We start from the raw sequence: 9,223 nt of genomic DNA on the forward strand, positions 1-9,223 counted from the left end.
AAACCGAAGCCAAAGATTCTAAACCGTTTCTGCCGAGACTGGACACCTGTGCAACCGCTCACATGTCCGGGTAAAACGCAAGTGATAATAGTTCCCAGTTTATTGAAAGTTCCCACCCGACTTACAAAAAGACGCAAGTACAACTGGCTCTCAAAACTTGAACAAATAACTTAATGAATTTAAAATCTTAATTTGAAATTTTCTGTTAAGGTTCGGGCGATTGGAGGTTCAATTTCAACAAACACTCCTCTGTGGAGCCTGTAGGTGGCGCCAAAACGTTCTGCATAAACTCAACTTTCCTAAATATTGTATATGCCTGCCCTGTAGAACTGCAAAATCTGAGCACACAAACGCACACACACACACACACACACACACACACAAACTGACAACAACGATGATGCAGGTCTTTTTATTTACAGTCTAAAAAAGTACACCTGCCTGACAAAGAAGATAGGTAAAGCGGGATTACCAACCAGGCAACTGCCGCATGCAGGGCCCCAGACCCTCAAGACCCCAGGTTCACTGTGGGGCAATTAGTTAGTAGACATTTTATTTATTACAAATGTGTCAGGTAATGTGCACCCCTAATGCACAATATAAACTGGAGTGATAAAGTGGCTGCTGTGTTTTTACCTGAGGCCCTGTCTTCCAGAGGGGGCCTGTGTCACAATCCAGATATATGTCGTTAATATCATGCTTACACCATACATTTTACTAAACTGATTTGAATGTAATCAAATTATCAATGACTAACTTGGAAATGGGAGGTGGGGGTACCTGAATAGGAGCCCCACAGTTGATTTTGCACCAGGGCCCCCTAGTGGTTAATCCAACCCAGAGGACAGGACATAGTCCCAAAAGTAGTGAGGCACTGGGGGACAGCCTCTGCAGTCAGATGTGGAGCTCCATGGACTCATGTTGTACTTAAACATGTTTTCAGTTAGTCACTACCAACATCGTACTTTTTTAAAAAGCAAAGTGAATGTCTGATGTTTTGCTGTTTTGGTAATTCTTCTATTTTTGTGAGAGACATGTTGGGCAAGGAGTGATGAGGGTCTCTCTTCTCTTATAATTCTACCCTGGCCCTTCATCCAGGTCTATATAAAACCACATAGTTACACAAATTACTTAATTCAATGCATGCTTGTGTATCAGAAACTTATATATTGATTACATACATCTGCTACAGTGAACATGAAATATATTTTCATATTAGTCTTTTAGTTTTAGTAGCTTTCTTATAACAGTCTTTATTGTTTTTATTTATTATATCTTGTTTTCTACTTATGCCTGTATTGCACTATCCTGTATGCTGCTGGAACAATGCAAATTTCCCCGCTGAGGGATTGATAAAGGATTATTTTATCTTATCTTATCTTATACTATCTGCTGTGGTTTCATCATCTCTTTGAGATAACCATGCATTACCTTTTAAGAGGAAACCTTTTCTAAGCCTTCACTGCAAACATTTTGGGGTAAAATTATTTTTGTCATGTTGTCGTTGTTGTAAAGGCTTATTTAAAATGATTACATCATTGACAACCTTATTGAAATAATGAGGAGGTAAACCCCACATATCAAGACCACCAAATCAAAAAAAAAACACTCAGAAGTATGAATGAATTCCTGTGATGCAACTAGTGTATCATCATCATTAAACAGTAACAACCAGTACTGAGTGAGAGAAGCTGGATCCCATGTGGAAAGACTCCCTTGTGTGTAAATCATTGCAGCATGTATATTTTTTCACTCCAACTTTTAGGGGAAACAACAAATCAGCGTATAATTATTAAACCACATGTGGTTTTATAGACACAAGTCACTAAACTAGTCACTAGTTGAAGCAAAAATTATCTTAAAAAGATAAGTGGGAAAAAAAGGGTTTTAAATCTGTTTTGGGGACAAAATGCAAATCCCCAAAATGTTAATCATTTAACATTTAACCCATTGTTAATCATCAGTCATGTTTGGGTTAGGACTGTTAGTCTTAATGTTAGGTTAAAATTAAGATAAGGATAAGGGTTATTCAGGAAATTCCCTTTCTTGCAGAGAGTTAGATAAGAACACACTGATGTCGGTAAATATGAAGCTACAGCCAGCAACCGCTTATCTTAGCATAAAGACTGGAAACTGGGGAAACAGCTCGCATGACACTGTCTAAAAACAGAAGTGTAGAAACAACAATTTGTGGTTTTATGAGAAGTTATTTGTGGAACTATTTCTTGGGCCAGTGCAGTGATTTCCTTTAGGTTACTGTTTTACACTTCTGGTTATGTATGGATTAAACTAATGAGATATAATATTAATGAGCCTAAGAGGTGTTGGAAGGCAGGTTTTTAGTTGTTAAGTGTTTATGCTAAGCTAAGCTAACCAGCTGCTGGTGGTAGCCCCGTATTTACATTACAGACATGAGAGTGGTATCAATCGTTTAAATTAAACTCTGGGCAAGGAAGCAAATTAGGGTATTTACCAAAATTTCAAACATTTCTTTACTTTTCTGCACAGAACTGAGAGTTCTACCTTTGATCTGAAACAGTCCAGCAGACCAATTTTCAGTCATGACACGTGTATCCTTCACTGCGTTAGCACAGCTAGGGATAGTGCTACATCATAGTTATCCCAGTTTGGTGCTTTAGCGGAAACCAGGCTATCAACCAGCACTGGCCTCCACTAAGGACCATGCAGGAGCACTCTGGGTCACCTCTGGAGCCAGACTGCTGTGGCTGGCTGCTCCTTAAATGGATGCAGAATTGATTTCACACATTTCTCCTGTTCCACTGGGATAGATAGATAGATGATGACAGTGGCTTTGGATTGTGCTGAAGGAGATTACATTGATCTCTGTTCCACTGTCGTCCAACGGTCAACGCCGGTCTGTGTGCCAAGTCAGTCAGAGTTTATCTACATGTATGTGTGCACATACATTACCAGCTGCGTGTCAGCATGTAGAGAGGATATAGGGAGTCGATTAGATCGTCAGTTTGGAGACAAAATTTGTCAAAGGCTTGAAAGAGCTGAGTTTATTGTTGCCTCCAATCAGCTGCCTTGCCGGAGGTATCCATGGCAACTGAAAGAGTAAAAGTAAGGCTTGAGGTCTCCAGAGAATTTGGAAGAGACAGAGAGAAGGACTTTGTATTGCCACATAAGGACTCATTTCAAGCGCTGAATATGACAGAAAGGATATCAAAGTAGAGTGGTCGCAGTAGAAATTGGTTTTCTGTGTGAACAACATGAAGACAGGTAAACACTCAACCCAACGAATACATAATGTAAGATCGGGTCAAACACTACTCCATGCTCACAAATATATGGTATGTCACAGTTTCTGTAGGCAGTATACTCTCCTATACTCTCCATAGATTTATACAGTAACACTTCAGCAGGGTGCTAACTCAAGAGCTTGAACCTGAGTCCTCCAGTTAAAAGATGATCTGCCTCACAGTTGAAAATTATGCAATAAAGAAACAAAACCTGTGTTGGATGAGGATGTAAACAGAATAAGGTGAAGAGCTAAACATTGATAAGATAAACACAAGTATTCCTGCATATTTATGAGTGAAATTTAAACCGTTGAAAAAGGATATTTAGTTTTTCCCAACTGCGGTATTTTACCCCTTCATCCGGAAACTGGACATCATGTTGTTCTTGATGATTGCTTTATGATTGTTTTTGTTGGGAGGCTCTTAGTTTATAAGATTCTTAACTCTCACTTTTGCATATTATGGACATGCATGGAAAATACATGTTTAATAGGTAGCTTTTATATTGTATGTCTGTTATAATTTTGTGTAAAACATGTTTTACTTTCCATTTCTTTTTTTACTTTCCTTTGGAACATGCAAAGTATGTGGTATGCAGCAATTATTTATTTTTCTTTGGAACATGAATGTCAACTGCCGGAAGTCCTGTGGTATTGTCATGTGTCATGTAATCCCATGTGGGGTGGTCCATTTCAATGGTATGAAAATGAAAAATTAATTCAGTCGTTCATTTGAATCATTCATATGATGCTTCAGGCAGGTTTGAACTGTGAAAGGGTGAACACGCAGTTCACCAGTGGTCAGGTGTGCCTCCAGTTTGGACTGACTGATTGATTTTATTCTGAAAGCCCGAAGAAATACAGATTAGAAAGCACTAGTAAGAGACAATTAGTGAAGAAATGAAACTGAAATTATGGACCATTCTTACACTTTGTGATGGCCAACCACACCAGATGGTTCAGATTAGATATAAGATTAGATGTAACAGTCTAGTACAAGACATGAACCCTAAAGTAGACTGAAGAGGCAGGTAAAAACAGCTTTTCTTGGACACATGGCAGGTTTACAGTTGGTGAAACGAAGGCAATCCTTTCAATGAGGGCTACACGTCAGACAGACAACAGGCTGGCACGAAGGCATAACAAGTACAAACAGGCAGAACTGAAAAAAAGGTAGCAGGCATAGATAACTCAGCAACAGACGACCTGGGAGAAAGTGAGCGCTAGCTGTCCTCTATACATACTGGGGTGGACTCTGTAGTGACAACTGGTGGTGCAGAATGCCAAGTCAAGGTGGCAAAGCTCCACAACAAGCTGAATATTACAAACACAATTGATATGATTGACTTCATATCAAACACGGTCGGTGAGAAGGGTGAAAGTGAACCAAACATTAAAGTTGTGGGCCATAAAATCAAAACAAAGAGCTGAAAGACTCTAAAACGCTCTATGGAGCCGAGGGGAACAGCAGAGTTAGGCGATTATAATGTGGGTTTGTTGCTATGAGTGACCAATTCACATTACACGTAGTCATTTGACCCATTATTATTATAGAAACATTGATCAGTGCATCATGTTGGTTTAGATATTGTGTGATGATAGCTGAGGCATAGATTTGTTTTAGTCTTAGTAAACTTCTCTAACCCTTACCCGTTACTATGGTAGTACACAACATGGTTCAAGTAAATGGACACCCAAACAGAGCATCAAGACACCCAAACATTACATCCATAAACTATTGTTGAACATCATTAGAGCTGCAACGATTGGTCGAATAATCAATTAGTCAATTGACAAAATGAATCTGCAACTATTTTAATAACAGATCAAATAATTTTTAAAGCTAAAATGCCAAACAATTTCCTGGTTCCAACTTCTCAAATGCGAGGATTTGATGCTTTTCTTTGTCATTCATGACAGTAAACTGAATATTATGTTGGTCAGATAAAACAAGACACCTGAAGACGTCTTCTTCAACTGTGTGAAATTAATACAGGCATTTTCTGACTTACAGAAAAAACGATTCATCATTAAAATAACCGTTGATAATGAAAATAATTGTTAGTTTAGTTACATCACAACATCATATTCCAACACCATGGGATCAATATGCTGCTATTACAGCCTCTTCATGACGGCTTTCCACAAGATGTTGGAATCTCGCTGCAGGAATTTGCTGCCATTCAGACACAAGAGCATTGGTGAGGTCCAACACTGATGTAGGGCGATAAGGCCTGGCTCACAGTCTGCGTTCCAGTTCATCCCAAAGTTGTTGGATGGGGTTGAGGTCAGGGCTCTGCACAGGCGAGTCAAGTTCTTCCACACCAGTCTGGGAAAGTTTTTTAGTTTTGCCTGGTTTTGTGCACTTTTTGAAACAGGAAACTGATGCTTTCCCAAACTGATGCCACGTTGAAATCATTGTATGGTCTAACATCAAGATTCCCATTACTTGGAGCTAAAGGTTCTTGCCTAAACCATGGAAAACAGCCCCAGACCAAAAGTATAGGGTTCCATTTTACAAAAGTACACAAAAGCATGTGAACATGGCCACATAGTGTAAATTAATTTTACCTCAGGCGGGGCCCCCTACTGGTCACAGGTCTGTTCATCATAGCACTTGATTGTCTGAATAAAGATACTGAAAGGTGTAATAGTCACACAAACGTTGCTACCTCTACTGGATATATGCATCCTACTCAATATGGCTACCAACATGGTTCCGTTATAAGTGTGGTGACGGCAATGCCACATGTAAAACTATGCAGCTGTAGGAGTCTGTCTCCTCTGTCTTGTTCTCTCTGTCTTTAACATGGCAGCGTTCAGGTTCTTGGTTGTCCATCCTTAGCTAATTAATCAGAATCAAAGGGAGACAAATCCTGCAAACACAGACAAGCTGCATGCACGGGTCCATAGGTGAGAAGAGAGACAAGCAGAGGGGGAGAGAGGGAGATTAGGGGCGGATTCTCCCCAGACCTCTCCTCCCCACTTTCTTCTGGTAGAAGTCATTAAGATTCATACCCCTGATCCTTCACTCTGTGCCGGCTCCTCACTGCTCGCTCCATGCATCTCTAGCAAGAAAAAAAAAACAGAACCTGCACACCCACGCCAGAATTAAAATGGTGATGCAGCACTTGTTTTCTGTCAACAAGAGAGCATACAGAGAGAGAGAGAGAGAGGGAGAGAGAGAGAAAGAGAGAGAGAGAGATGGTATGAGAGATGGCAAGAAGTAGAGAAGAAGACTGAGAGAGTAAGGGGCTGACAGCTGGTTGGTATTCCTGAGGCTTAGCCAGAGAGGCTGATGGTGCAGAGTGGACATCACCAAGGAATTTCAATGTGGATGGAACAGCTTGTTGTTGTCAGAGTCAGAGCTCCAGCCTTTATATTACAGACCTGACTGTTTTGTAAACTGTTTGATAACAAGTAAAGGCTACTCAGATCTGTAACATCAGTCTTAGAACTTAGATGTTTATGCATGGGTTCAGATTTTAACATTTTGATTTCATCGACCTGGTCCAACAGAAAATGTTGTTCCTGATGGCTCTTTTTGAGGATCACCGACATCACTTTAATTTCCTATTTTATATATATTTAATTATACTCTTAAATAAACATTGTTTTCTGTTTATCACATGTTTTATAAGACAGTTGGATACGTTTACGTTTATGTACTAAAATTACTTCTACATGGGTAATTCCTATTCATATTTCAGATTTAACCCATAATTCTATTTAGAACCCAGAATTTCCAAAGATACAGAATGTGTCAGGAGTAATTTTGGGGAAATGTGTCTAAAACGATGCACAAAACACAAAAACATTTCCATTTGATTGAATGGTGCAGCCATAAAAATGATGTAGTGATGGCAGTTGAATATTTCACTCTGTAAACATCATATAGCTTCAATAAAGTGCTGGAAAAACATGATGCACAATGCATGATGATGTCAGACCGAGTGGAATAAGATGATTTAACATCCTTAAAGCTACTTGGTGGTGCTAAAACAACAAACTTTACGTTTTGGCCTGTAACTTTTGAACCATAAGTTTGTGTTTAGATCGTTTTCCCGCCATTTTGAATTTTGTCCAAATCAGCTTTTTCGTTAGCCCTCCTACAAACTATGAGCAATCATCACCAAATTAGGTACCGAACATCTCTGGACGGCACCGGAAAAAGTAACTTTTTCAGATTTTGGATATTCCATACAATTTTGCTATAGCTGGCCCTCAAATTTTGCTCAAAAGCTGAGGGCAGGACTTATATTACAAAAAATGTTTGAACAGGCTCACGCTCCAAATGGGCACTGCACTAGGTGTTTTAAATTTTGATCTCTATTTTTCTGAGGGTTTATAATTGCTCTGCAGGTTTTGGTCCACCTGTTGGTCGTTGCTCTGAGTGACTGTCAAATGTAAGGGTTAGGTATGGCGTCATGTTTGACCATTGTAATACATGTTTACTCAAAAGAAATTTGTCATTGGTCCATTTGAATATTTCACAAGTGAGTCCCTAAACATTCCTGAACATTTCAAAGATCAATTTGTGTGATTGTATTTATCACCAGGGTGTGTGGGAAAGGCAAGATGTGCGAGTCAGTATGTTGGGACTCACACAGACTGAGCCTCCAGGATTGAACACAGTTTCAGTCCCAAGATCAGCCAGGCAACCACGAGCGTCTGGATCCAGCCTCCCTCCTTTCTCCGGGGGAGATCCAGCTCTCACTAAACCCAACCAATTCACTCAATAAACAGCTGGATTATTACATAACACAAGGTGGGAGCGAAATAGCCCTGAGTCCTTTGAAAAACCTGAGAAAAAAGATTAAGCAGACTTTTCATTCGCTCATGCAGTTTAGAGTTCAACAGTCATTGACAATCATGCGGCCGTGTTCATTCATCTACCGGGGCCAAAGAGCTTCGAGGCTGTCAAGCCCCGGCTCAACAATTTTCAATTCCTTAATAATTTATTAATGGCGGGCAGTCAAATTGCATATCAATAATGTAGAAGGGTTCAGTACAATGTTGATACAAAACACCCTTTCAGTCGGGCTCATTCATGCTCACAGACCTGCAGACATATGTACTATGTTTAGTCCCACGTGGTCCGGCGCTGGCACATTGCATGAATCCAATCTGCATCAGTGAGCTGTGTAATGTTAGTTGATGATGGAGCAGCTAAAGATGCATCTCATGTTTGCTTTTATTAGTCTGTCTTTGAAGATGTATGCAGGATAAAGCCCCTGAGGTGAATTAAGCTTTTTTCTAGGGGGGGCTGGGAGAGAACAACATATACACTGCAAGGACACTGATATGAAGAACAAGAACAAGTAGTTCGACTAGTAAATTGAAACAACCGTGGTACATTAACAATATATACATTCTTGAATGTCTCTCCCAAATTATTGTTTTTCATTTTCTATCTTAAAAACGATATTTCTGTGCAAACCTGAGAAGTTTGCGTCATTTTATCACGTTTTGCACTCATACATGACCCCCTCCACTCCCATTCGATTGGACAGCTAAGTTGTGTGTTTGGGCACGAGCCAATCACGCATGTAGGACAAATTAAGTGACCAATGGCGGATTTCCATCTAGGTCAGCATCTTTTATTCAGGAGGCACGCGTACACAGTTACATGCCATCCCGCCCCGGGGGCCCTGTGGAGACCCACTCTGCCACCGAGAGATGGCCCACCATTTTGTTCTGTTTTGAAAATGATCTCCATGCATGAGATTAGCTGGGGGGGCCCACAAGCTCTTCCCTTTGTTGTGTATCCCAGTTTGGATATTTCCCTGCTGGTGTCTGTGAATGTGTGTAAGTGTGTGCAGTGTATGCATGGTGCCAGGCTGCATTCGTGAGTGTGCATTATGCTTGTGTGTGTGTGTTTAATGGGGGTTTTGCTCGTTGCAGGGGCGAACACGATCTTGATGGAGACATCTGATGCCCATTCTGTGTATGAAACTGTAG

This window comes from Enoplosus armatus, chromosome 3 (assembly GCF_043641665.1).
Source record: "Enoplosus armatus isolate fEnoArm2 chromosome 3, fEnoArm2.hap1, whole genome shotgun sequence".
Classification (NCBI taxonomy): Eukaryota; Metazoa; Chordata; class Actinopteri; order Centrarchiformes; family Enoplosidae; genus Enoplosus; species Enoplosus armatus.